The sequence below is a fragment of the Triturus cristatus genome, chromosome 1_2 (genome assembly GCF_964204655.1).
Source record: "Triturus cristatus chromosome 1_2, aTriCri1.1, whole genome shotgun sequence".
In the NCBI taxonomy this organism is placed as follows: domain Eukaryota; kingdom Metazoa; phylum Chordata; class Amphibia; order Caudata; family Salamandridae; genus Triturus; species Triturus cristatus.
Window position 1 is genome coordinate 892380188 of NC_140580.1, and position 12879 is coordinate 892393066.

The window sequence follows — 12879 nt, forward strand, 5'->3', positions numbered from 1 at the left end:
AAGATCATGCATAAAGCAAGAGGCTGAGTCTGTGGTATCAGGTTCATAAAGGGATTTATTCCAATAACTCGAGTCAAAGGGAGAATATTTCCATCACCAAAATTGGATCTGGAAAGGGGCTCAAAAGTATTCTCAATATTCTCAAAACATTATTCACAGAGTACAGTATATATACATTTCTCAATTGTACGTAAGCAAAAGAGCAAGAGAGAATGAGATAAGAGCATGTGGGCGTGTAAGTAGGCGTGAAGGTGGGCGTCCATGTGGGCGTCCACTTGATGATAATGGGTAATTTGTCATGTGTGGGTGGATACCTGGAGAATCCTGCAATGTCAGCAGAAATATTTGGCAGAGATGCGTGCGCAGTCGCATGACGTGTGATAGACGTGCAACTAGAGGGAGAAAGGGACTTGACATTTAGCTCTACATGTGGAGACAAAAGTCTGGGGTTATGTCAACCTAATCCCAAATCATATCTAATATCCTATGTTTAAAGAACTGTGTTATCCAAAAAGAAAGGTCTCTCGAACAAAATCTATTCTATACTGACTGTGAGTGCGTGTACAAGCGTCTAAGTGTCTACACTAAATGCGAGGGGGTAGGAATATTCCATGGTAACAGGGCTATGAATTACTTGCATGAGGACAGAGAAGCCGGGCCTTTTGCTCGGTAGCTGGAAGAATGTTTACTTAAACTACTAGACAGGAATGCATTGGATAGGGAGCGGAGCAGATAATCACAAGGTGAAATACAGTTCTTGGCAAGCAGACAGGTCGAGTCAGGCACCGTTAGCCGCGCAGGGAGTAGGACAAAGTTCATGGATACAGATGCGAGCTCAGACTGGAGCTTTCAGAGGCAGAAGGCAGGAAAAGGCTTGATGGCAGAATCAGGGCCTACTCGCCTGGACTGAAAAATAGCATAAGTGAACCATATAAAGCCGGTGGCCTTTCGTACTTAGGAATGGAATATCCGGCCCATTCATGGCGGATCTGAAAGAGGACATGTTAACGGTGGACGCACATGTATTTGCGTCTTCATAACTGGAACTGGAGGGAACATACATGTACTTGTGATTTATACATGAAACCGTTGGGGTCCAAGATAGGGGACATAACTGATCATAAAAATCCATATTTCCACATTCCCTCCTTGTCCCCTACTTGCCCGTCAAGAGATATCAATCTTCATCAATCCATTGATCTGTTCATATAGCATCATTTGTTCTTCTTTTTTTCTTCTGGGACGAACGAAATCTTGGTGGTGGAATACACGATGTGGCACACAGACCACAAATCGCTGGTCCACATTGTAGGCATAAGCAGCAACTGAATAGTATGAGAAAGCCAATACCTAGGAAGGATAGGACCCTCCATCCAAAGGTAGATAATACACTCCAAAACCAACCGGACCAAGTCCAGGTGCCTGGATTCTGGTGTATCTGGCTTACAATCTTATGAAGGCGAGTTATGGCTTTATATACAGATGGCGAATTTTCTGGTATGAAAAATGCAACAGCTTGATTTGATGACCCTACAAGCTCCGCCCCTATCGGCCAGGATAACGTCAAGGACAAGACTATTTTGAAGCACAACAATCCGCATAGCAGACTGCTCTTCTGTTAAATTGCCTAAGGCGGAAATAGTTTCGTTCACTACTGCTTCAAGGGTTCTGATTAATCTACGTATCAGCTTACTATTGGTAACTGTACCTATATAGGGAAAGAAACCTTTATTGAAATCTGTGTATTTTTCCCATGCTGTTTCAGTGTAATCGACAATTGGGAGATCTCTCTGCTGTCTATTGTGTACTAAATGAGTATTTCTATGATAATCAGGAGGAGCTAGGAAAACAGGTGGTAGGAGGAATGCTATGTAACAGGTACCATCCCAATCTAGAGGTAGGCGTATATATGCGGTCTGGCCACATATAAAGTAGGAATGACGAGAAGCTCTAAATGTAGACTTGCCTTGATCACTGAATTTTATTACAGTGGTGCATTTACTATGGCCCATGTGTATGGAGCCATTCTTTCTTATACATAATTCCCCTTTTACTGGGAATACGGACATGGCGGGCAATATTGGTGTAGCTTCAGATTCAACGTTCAGGATCATGAGGTTAAGTGTAAAATTACCTAATCCATATACTTCATTTTCTAGATCAGTTCCTGTTCTTTTGGGAAGTCCCTCCTTGTTAGGGTAGCAGACTTTAAGCAAAACTAAGTTCAGGTTTCCCCATACCCAGTTGTCTTGATAAACTGCGGAATTCGAATCTAGGGAATTAATCAAACTAAACCATGCTCCACAGGAGCCATTGTGTGTGAACGGATAGAGAAAGAGGGGCAAAACTCCCTTATAGTTCTGATAGGGGGGGAGTCGGCCACAGACCCAGCAGTCTGTAGCATTGCTAGTCTGATGTGAATGGTGCAGCATCTGAATAAAGGTATTGTTGCGTAAGGCAAGTCGATATGATAGCTCATAGGATGGCAGATCACTAAATGTGTGCTTTATGGTATCATTAGTGGAGGAGTATAAGAGTGAGGCAATAGGAGGAAAAATAGCATGTAGTATTAAGCTGATACATATTATCGTGATGCACATCTTGCTCTTTTTTTTTTAATATTATAGTCCAAGATCTTATGCAAGCCAGAATACATGTTCAACCGCTTCACCACCTAGTGGACTTAATTGATCAAACGGGTTCTGACTTTTTAGATCTAAGTTTAGCTTTGTGGAAACTGCTGGGGAGTCTCCTCTAGAAAATGGTGTTCAAAATCCAAAATCCAAGTTCAAAGTCTTTTTCCTTTGTAAAAGAGTGGTGAAGGTGCACTTTGACTTTAACGGCCGTCCCCGTGGTCCAGAGCACTGACTTTGGCGCCTTCCATCCAGGAGCGATGGAGTATTCTTTGACCTGGGTGTTGTCAGGGAAGGCGGCAGCAACCTGCGAACAACAAGAGAGTAGTGCAGACATCAAGGAAGCCAGGTAATCTGTCAGCATGTTACTATTAACATCAGTAATCTTTTAGGCATTGTAGTGCCCCACATATTTGGTGGTCTACCAAAGACCACTTCATAGGGAGATAAGCCTGTTCTAGAATGAGCTACCATTCGCATGTAAAAGAGGGCAACCGGCAGGGCTACCATCCAATCTACACCTTTGTCTGCGCAAATTTTTAATGTCTGATTATGTCTTTCTACAAGGCCTGCTGCTTCAGGATGTCGCACACAATGGAATTTCCAGGTATACCCTAACAGAAGGGACACCTGCTTCATTAGTACCAGGACATATTTGTAACCTCTACATCTGTTCATTTGGATATAATCCATTTGGAGCACTTCAAAAGGGTGGTCAGGTGGATGGAATCCACCTTGTTCCATCGGAATGCCTTTACCTGGATTGAATTGGCAACAGATCATACATGTTCTGACCTTTTGTTTCGCTGCTGCACGCAGGTGCTTGTTGAACCATATATTCTGTAAGCTATCTATCATTGCTTTCTCTCCTAAGTGTGCAGGACTATGTGCGGTATTTATAATCACTTGTACCATCGAATCAGGAAGAAACCCTGATCAGTCAGTACCCCTCCTTGTTCCGACCATTTCTTTAATTCGTCCATAGTAGCATGTGTCTGTATGTCTTGTACATCCTTGGAAGGATCCCTAACTGTCATGGCTTTGGACACTTATTGAACCTGTAACTTTGTCATGTCTAGTGGGGTCTGAGCTGTCTGTTTAGCTGTTCGGTCTGCCAGATCATTGCCTTGGGAAATGGTATCTGTGGCTCTAGTATGTGCTTTACATTTTAGGATAGCTATGGCTGTTGGTAAATGTATTGCTTCCAGTAGGGCTTGAATATGGGGCCATGCTGTATCTTGACCCCATGAGAGGTCAAGAAACCTCTTTCTCGCCAGAGAATCGGTGTAAATGTTTACTCTCAGCTCTCTTAGCTCTTATGCACGCTTGTGTCAGGGCGATGAGCTCTGCTGCTTGTGTTGACAATATGTCTATTCTTTTAGTCTCTATTATTACAGTATCAGTAGTCACTGCATATGCTGCCACTAATTCTCCCGCCCCTGTCCTCATGCATGAGCCGTCAACTTATAGTGTTAGGTCGGGGTCTGGGAGTGCAACGTCTGTCAAGTCTTGTCTTGGTTTAGTCACGGTATGTATTACTTCAACACAGTCGTGTGGTGAAACGCTTTCTGTACTGGAGGGCAAAAGGGTAGCAGGATTCAGTATGTTGCATCGTCTGATCTCTATGTGTGGTTGAAATAACGTTGGCTCATAGCCTGTCAGTCTAGCTACAGTCAGGTGTTGTGTTTGTGTCCGGTTCAAGAGAACCTCTACTGCGTGTGGTACTTGTACTGTCAGAGGGTGGCCCAGCACTATCAAGTCACTTTGTCTTATGGCTAAGGCCGTTGCTGCAACTGATTTTAGGCACGCAGGCAAAGCCTGTGCTACTGGGTCTAATGTACTAGAAAAATAAGCACAGGGCTCGTGTTTTCCTGCATGATCTTGTGTTAGGACAGATAGTGCTGTTCCATCCCGCTCTGTCACAAAAAGCATAAACGATTTGTTGTAATAAGGGTTTGCTAAAACTGGTGCTTGACATAAAGCTCTCTTTAATTCTTCAAATGCCACAGTGTGTTCTTGAGGACTTTAGTCTTTTTGTGTCTTGGGCTGTGAAAAACCAGAAATCAATTGAATACGTTCCGGTGCCCACAACTAATTCCCCTGAAAGATCACAATAAAACATGAGAAAAAGGGGAAAGCACCATACCTATTTCCTCGACTTAATTTCTAAGGGGGCTAATTTCTAAGGGGCTTAATTTCTTAAGGGGCTAGCGGGAAGCGAACCTCCTCAGGGGCCAGCAGAAAGCCAATATTCTCCTCCTTCCCCCCCTTTTTGACAGGAGGAAATCTGAAACAGATTTCACTGCTGTCAAACACTATCAAACCCTGTGTCTTGTCAACACTATTAATCCCTGTGTGTAGCTACTGGGCGTAAGCAAAATTATAGAAGATACACAGCGTATTTGGAACGGCGAGAAATCCTTCAAATTAATGTACAAACCTCATTGTGTTAGCTCATAAGCTAGCCAAATGACATCTCATATGCAAATGTCCCTATTACATGAACCTACACCAACCTGAAGTCAATATTAATGCTAGTAGGCCCTAATAGGAATGCTAAATTACCTAAATATTCGGAAAACCAAGTGTAAGAACAGTTGTTAATGTTGATAATTAATAATTTATCTGCTAAAGAAATCAGTCATTTTGCAATAATTTCCACCTATACAATAAATAGCCTAATTTAAAAACAAGTCAACCTTTGGGGCCACCACTTACAAGAATGAGCTTACTAAAGCAAACTTTAAAAAGGAAATCCTGTCAGATATTTTCTCATTACCCTAAATACCGAGCCTCATTTGTCACTCTGTGGTGGCAGTCCTTATTTAAAACAGGCCTTTCAAGAGTTAAGATGCGAGTGCACAGATCATAATGGTTCCTTAATGTCCAATCTGGAAACATATGACCGAGGCTGCCTGTCTATAAGAGAAAGGCAGTCATGTGAAAAATATTTTAGTCTTGCATAATTTTTCCTTTTATTTCATTCATCTCCAACACCAATTAGACATACACTGATAACGTGTTGTCTGCTATTTTGACAGCATGATAAAGGTAATATCACGTCTGTGAAATTTAGTAATTGTGAACAAGTTCCAGCCAAGCGCTGTGCAAAGATCGCCGTCGTCACGACTATCTCTGTACTTGCACAGGAGAACTTGGTATTAAACGCTAAACAGACTGGTCAATACAACACAAAAACAAAACATATATAAAATACATATGCCAAGCCATCAGTATACCAAGCACAGAAAGCATAGACAATTACACTAACATATATAAATGAGCAGTGATGCGCAATCATAGTACCTACAGCTCAGAGGCGAACATTCTGGCCTGCTTAATTTGTCAGGCTTATAATCAATAATTCATTTACCTGCCCTATACACCCCCATCTGAAATCACCGTGTCAAGTCTGACACACAGAATCAGCAATAATAATCAAAAACGAAGAACACACGAACCTGTTTGTTTTCTTTTATAAAAACAGAATCAGCAATAATAATCAAAAACGAAGAACACACGAACCTGTTTGTTTTCTTTTATAAAAATGAGCTATGCATCTTCGTCAACACAATGTACCCTAATGTCCCAGACGAAGACGCACCTCTCATCTCTCCTCACAGACTTTTAACCACTGGATCATTTATCCAATGCAACTGGTGGCAGCTTGTGGCCACAATTCAAAAATGTCTGAATTTGAAAATCGTTTTTATATAGGCACATAACCCTTAAAATTCCAAGCAAGAGCAACATTTTACTTTCTGGCCAGATGCAATATAACATTTGCTAAAAAATAAAACAAATCTTCTCCATAGACATTTCCTCGGGGCACTCGTTTTGCACAGAATAGAACAAGGGAATCTTTCTCGACTTACATTTCTCAGCTGCCCTGTCTTATCAGAGAAGTTAAAAATAGCCCCTCAGCGCGGCCTGAGCCTGGGCTGCCAGCCAACTTTTTTTCGTTGTTCCGGCTGCAGGCATTACACAGATGCGATGTCAGAGAAGCTTTCTAAGCAGTGCCTCTGTTCTGCTCCTCTCACCGGCCCCCACCTACACTGGCTACAAGGTCAGAATCTGTCTCCGATTTCTGTATCACATACTGCTCTACACAGCCCCCACCTTCTCCTCACTCTGAAGCTGTCAAAGACAAAAAGACTACTCAATTCCATAAAAACTGCAATAATTCGCTCAATTGAAAAATTATTTTTATATACAATTTGCTCTCAGGGGGTCATAATCTCACCGACTTGACCCAGCACATTGGCTCACTGGACCACCAAGAACACAACCCTGTATTCTTGAACAATTTGCAAATTCGAAATACCCACAATTCTTTTTTTTTTTTTTTTTTTTTTTTTTCAAGCTAAACTTTTCAAAAATTACTTTTTCGTTAGCACTTTGTACATTAGGGGTGTCATCAAATCACAGGTGTTGCTCCTTCTCTAGCTACACCCCTCTCAATTTCCTATTGACAACGTAGTCAAATGTTGGACCATGTAAACACCAGCTATGCGCTGTTCATTTGGTGGGTGGCTCAAGAACCTTTGGGCTACTATATCATTATTATATGTATCGTGGTACTTGCGGTGGCACTCTAACTGGTCTTTCTACTGGGGCCACTCTTGCTAGGTCCTCTGAAAGGACGGGATAAATACCAGCAACGTCAGTATTTCTTTCTCTGTCAGCCTGCGCTCATTTTACCTACTCCAATTACTCCTGTAACATCTGTTCCTTGGCTTTTCCAGACTCCAGTCTACTCCTCTCTGCTTCGTGAAACACTTACTCTGACCTACTATGTGACTCCTTGCGCCAAAACTCAATGGCATCCTTCCAAGCTGGTCTACATTTTCTCTTTCATAAGAGCGTTTCGTTGTCCATCTACTTGTTCTGCTTTTACTCGGATACCTTCCTCAACTAACACGTTTTCTCGGGCTTTGTCTGAATCCTCCCTACTTTTCTCTTCTTTTCTGAGCGCTTACTCTGTGCGTCTATGCTATTCTTTACGCCATAATTCAATGGCATCTTTCTGTTACTGTCTGGCTATCTTTTTCCATAATTCTTCTTCTACTCTCATGATGCAATCTGCATCCCATGTCCCAACTGCGGGCCACCTCTGACTTTCTGGTAAATCCTTGGTGTAGTCCACCCATAAATCAAGAAATAATACGGCATCTAGGCCATGCTTATGATACATAAAGTACCCTGGAGTGTCCCTATGTTAAATGCGAACATCTTCTTCGAGTACCCCTTTTCTAGTTTTGATCTGTCTTAATTTTGAAAAGAGCGGCATTTTTAGACCTTATTACTTGAACACACTTAATACAATAAACACAGTAATGAACAGTCATTCACACCACAATATGTAGAACGTATTTAAAACATTTAACATTTAACATTTAACGAACAACAATGATGGCCATTGGGAACACTAACTAGGTGATTCTGAATTATATACTAGACATACTAGATATACTGCTAAACAGTACAGATACACTGCTGAAACAGTGCAGACCGGATTTGTGTACCCAAACCCGTCTTGACCGGCACAACCTATGTGCACGTCAGAACGCCTCCCCGGCAATGGTACTCACCGGGTAGCTCAGAACGGAAGGCCTCGGAACTGAACTGGACTGGACTGGACCGGACTGGACTCGACTGGACTCGACTCGTGACCTGGATACTTCGGAACTTCGGAATCTGGTGGGCCTCTGTATACCTCGGACACAGCTCTCTCGCAGGTGGGCTCTGGGTAGGACAATCTGCGTTCCTCACCGCCTCGTATGGATGCCTGGTCGCAGTCTGTCCCCTTCGTTGGCCTGAGGGAGTTGGCGGGAAGACCCGCGACGTGCGCGCTTGAAGTCCATCACGGCTGTGGAAGGGGGCAAAACTGGACCTTCATCTCCGGCGTGTGGGGAAAGAGATTAAACTGTTCGGGCGCCATTATGTGGTAAATAAAATATTACGCTCTCAGACTTTTAAAATATAAATAAGATCATGCATAAAGCAAGAGGCTGAGTCTGTGGTATCAGGTTCATAAAGGGATTTATTCCAATAACTCGAGTCAAAGGGAGAATATTTCCATCACCAAAATTGGATCTGGAAAGGGGCTCAAAAGTATTCTCAATATTCTCAAAACATTATTCACAGAGTACAGTATATATACATTTCTCAATTGTACGTAAGCAAAAGAGCAAGAGAGAATGAGATAAGAGCATGTGGGCGTGTAAGTAGGCGTGAAGGTGGGCGTCCATGTGGGCGTCCACTTGATGATAATGGGTAATTTGTCATGTGTGGGTGGATACCTGGAGAATCCTGCAATGTCAGCAGAAATATTTGGCAGAGATGCGTGCGCAGTCGCATGACGTGTGATAGACGTGCAACTAGAGGGAGAAAGGGACTTGACATTTAGCTCTACATGTGGAGACAAAAGTCTGGGGTTATGTCAACCTAATCCCAAATCATATCTAATATCCTATGTTTAAAGAACTGTGTTATCCAAAAAGAAAGGTCTCTCGAACAAAATCTATTCTATACTGACTGTGAGTGCGTGTACAAGCGTCTAAGTGTCTACACTAAATGCGAGGGGGTAGGAATATTCCATGGTAACAGGGCTATGAATTACTTGCATGAGGACAGAGAAGCCGGGCCTTTTGCTCGGTAGCTGGAAGAATGTTTACTTAAACTACTAGACAGGAATGCATTGGATAGGGAGCGGAGCAGATAATCACAAGGTGAAATACAGTTCTTGGCAAGCAGACAGGTCGAGTCAGGCACCGTTAGCCGCGCAGGGAGTAGGACAAAGTTCATGGATACAGATGCGAGCTCAGACTGGAGCTTTCAGAGGCAGAAGGCAGGAAAAGGCTTGATGGCAGAATCAGGGCCTACTCGCCTGGACTGAAAAATAGCATAAGTGAACCATATAAAGCCGGTGGCCTTTCGTACTTAGGAATGGAATATCCGGCCCATTCATGGCGGATCTGAAAGAGGACATGTTAACGGTGGACGCACATGTATTTGCGTCTTCATAACTGGAACTGGAGGGAACATACATGTACTTGTGATTTATACATGAAACCGTTGGGGTCCAAGATAGGGGACATAACTGATCATAAAAATCCATATTTCCACAGCTCGGTCATTAACAAATGCGGGAGGAGGGACACATGCCGACTCCCTGCCTGGGCATATTTCAGCCCCAGGGACCGCATCCCCAGGGACCCCGGCCATGTGTGTCTGGGTGCCCTGGTCAGAGCCAGGGTACCTGAAGCCAGGGCACCCAGTGAGCACGATGAGGACTGCGGGGGTTTTTTCAAGGCCCCCGCGGTTTAAGTCAGCCCCCCACATCCTGCGGGAGTCGAAATTGCTGCTGCTCGGATTCAGCTGCTTGAAAGGCAGCTCCCTCAATGCAGGAGCAATCATTTCATCTCTTTCCCTGCTCGCATGTCTGCGGGCAGGGAAAGAGGTGAAACCTTCACTTCTAGTGGGATGGAGCACTTTGACAGCTCCTGCCCGCTGGAACCAGAGTGTTTGCTTTTGCTTGGTGGGAGCTGTCAACGCTTCCACCAAGCAAAAGTGAACAGCTATGTCTTGGGGGTGGGCTCCCCAGGACATATCAGGAGCCGGCCCTGGACGGTGGCACTCCCCAGGGCCATGTATGGCTCTAGGGTGGGGGCCGCACATACACAGTACCCCACCTCCTGTATTCACTGGCTGGCCCCAGGAAGGTGGTGGTCCTCGGGCTGTATATGGCCCAGGAGGGGGCCACATGACCCCCCTCCCACTTGTAATCATTTAGCTGGCCCCGGAGAGGGGGTGGTCCCCGGGGCCCAGGGAGGTCCACGTGGCCCTCCCTTTTAATTGTTTTTGATGTAGCCACTGGGAGGTGGTTGTCTCTGGGGCATAGGGGGTCTGCCTGGCCCCCCCACTATATTTTAACAGTAAGCCAGGGAAGATGGTGGTCCACAGGGCCCGGGGGGTCCAAGCAGCCGTCCTAGATAATCTTCTGAATGTAGTCCCGGGGAAATGGTGGTCCCTGTGGCACAGGGAGCCTCGCTGCCCCTCCCCCGCATATTTGTAAAAAATAACCCTGGGGAGGTGGTGGTCCCCAGGACTCCAAGAGCCTCAAGAGGGGTGCCATGCGCCCCCCTATTTTTTATACAATTCCCCTGCACCTGGGCCATCCAGGGGCTTTTTCCAATACAAGTGGTTATAAAACATCAAACAGAGTTGTGATCCGCTGCTTTTTTGTTCTGGCGGGGTCCGTCTGGGTGTCGGACCTGCTCGAATGCAGGCCCCGAATACTGCGGTTCCCTTAAGGGGAGGAGCAATTAGCCTTTAAGACTGCACTCTCCCTTGCAGGAAGTCACTCATTGTCAGAGTGACTTCCTGCTTGTTTTTGGCAATATACATGGTGTGGCGTTCTGGTTGGTGTCTTTCCCTGGTGTCTTCTGTGTTTCTGGTTCCTGTCGTCTTGGATTAGAGTGGAGAGTCGATGTGCATGCTCTCTCCAGGAGCAGGCTCATGTCTTCTTTTGTCTTTCATTGGATTGCCAAGAAACAGAAAAAACAATGAGGAGACATTAGTAACATCTTCAGGGTAACGCGCTGTACGCGCTCCATTATATTGAGAGAAAAAACATACCTGTTTGTATTTTTGGGACTAGAGTGTATTTCTGTGTTCAAGCTGTCTGTCAAAGAAACAAAAAGACAAGGACATTTATTAGTGGTAATTTGGGAATGATTCATGATTTTGAAGTTACATAATTTTACCAAAGGCCGCATTAACCTTTTATTACATTTATAATATATATTTTTAGTTGGCATGAAACTTAATCTCATGTGAGGCATAAAGGAATACTTAATTGTTTACAGATATTTGAGAATATATGTACTGTACCTGCAAGTTCGAAGGAATGTATGTTTGCAAGCTTTAAAGACAGCAGGATAGGTGAGATATTACGCAGTAGTTATATATTTCATACCAGTTAGTGGAATTTGAGAGATGACATTAAGTTCTTTTCTTTTTAGTAACTAGTCAACCTATCCAGAATGGCAGCACTAATGAAGATGTCGGCATAAGGGGACAATGTCAGGTATTTCTTCAATGTTAAGCTATTTTCAGCTCACCTTTCCATCCCCTCTTCATGGGCAGGCAGGATAGGCTTTGATATAGCTGGGACTTTTCTGCTTGAGGTTAGGAGTATTCTTCCTGCCCCACCATTTCACTCTTTCAGAAAAGCATACCAGGTGAGATCCTGATACTGGGACCCCACAGCCAGTATTCCCACCCTGCCCCCTTTTCTTTAAAAAAAAAAAGAAAAGTTCTGAGACTCGGCTGAAGCTAAGTCTTAAGATGGCTGCCAACGCTTCCTGCTTGAAGTGTTGGCAGGCAATCAGATCTCAGCACGAGATCGGGAGAGTTTGCGGAGCCTTCGCGTCCCTAGATATACAAATTAGATTTTTCTTTAATATCCCCCAAACTACTGAACGGATTTACACCAAATAACAGTTAATGTTTTTTCTGAACCAAGAGATAACTTTCTTCTAAATTTGGTGTAATTCCGTCCAGCGGTTCGGGCTATAGTCGTATCTTAAGTCTCCATGGAAGTTAACATTGGAAAAACCCTTTTTGACCACACCCCCCTTTTTCTCTTCTCTTGCTTGACGGATCACCCTGAAACTTTACGTGTGCCACAAGATTCACCAGGGCACGTCTTTTGGATAATTTTGTGATGATTCGTCAAACAGCATAAAAGATATAGGCAAGTCAAAAAACGCTTTTTGTTGGGAAACGTGTTCCTAACTATATATATATATATATATATATATATATATCAAACACCATGTTGTCCCCAACTGACAAAGCCACAACTCGGCGTGGTATTCCATATACACAGGTAAGTAGCAGCCCAGCGATGTGCACTGGAGGGACGGCGTGGCCGACGCAGGCAAGATGAATTTTGCAAACCTGGCAATGAGCGCATGCCCAATCGGGTGTTTATTTTTAATTGGGAGACAGGCACGGAGCCACTTGGTTAATGAACAGAGACTACCTTGACCAGCATTCCACTGTGCCTATTAGGGCGGGACTTTTTATTTAAATAAACCACATGTTCTTGCATCCCGTTTCCTGTCTCCTTGCCGCCAGTGAACAAGAGCTGAACCTAGCTCGAAACGCGTATGGCAGAAATGTGCACATCGCTGGGCTGCTACTTACCTGTGTATATGGAATACCACGCCGAGTTGTG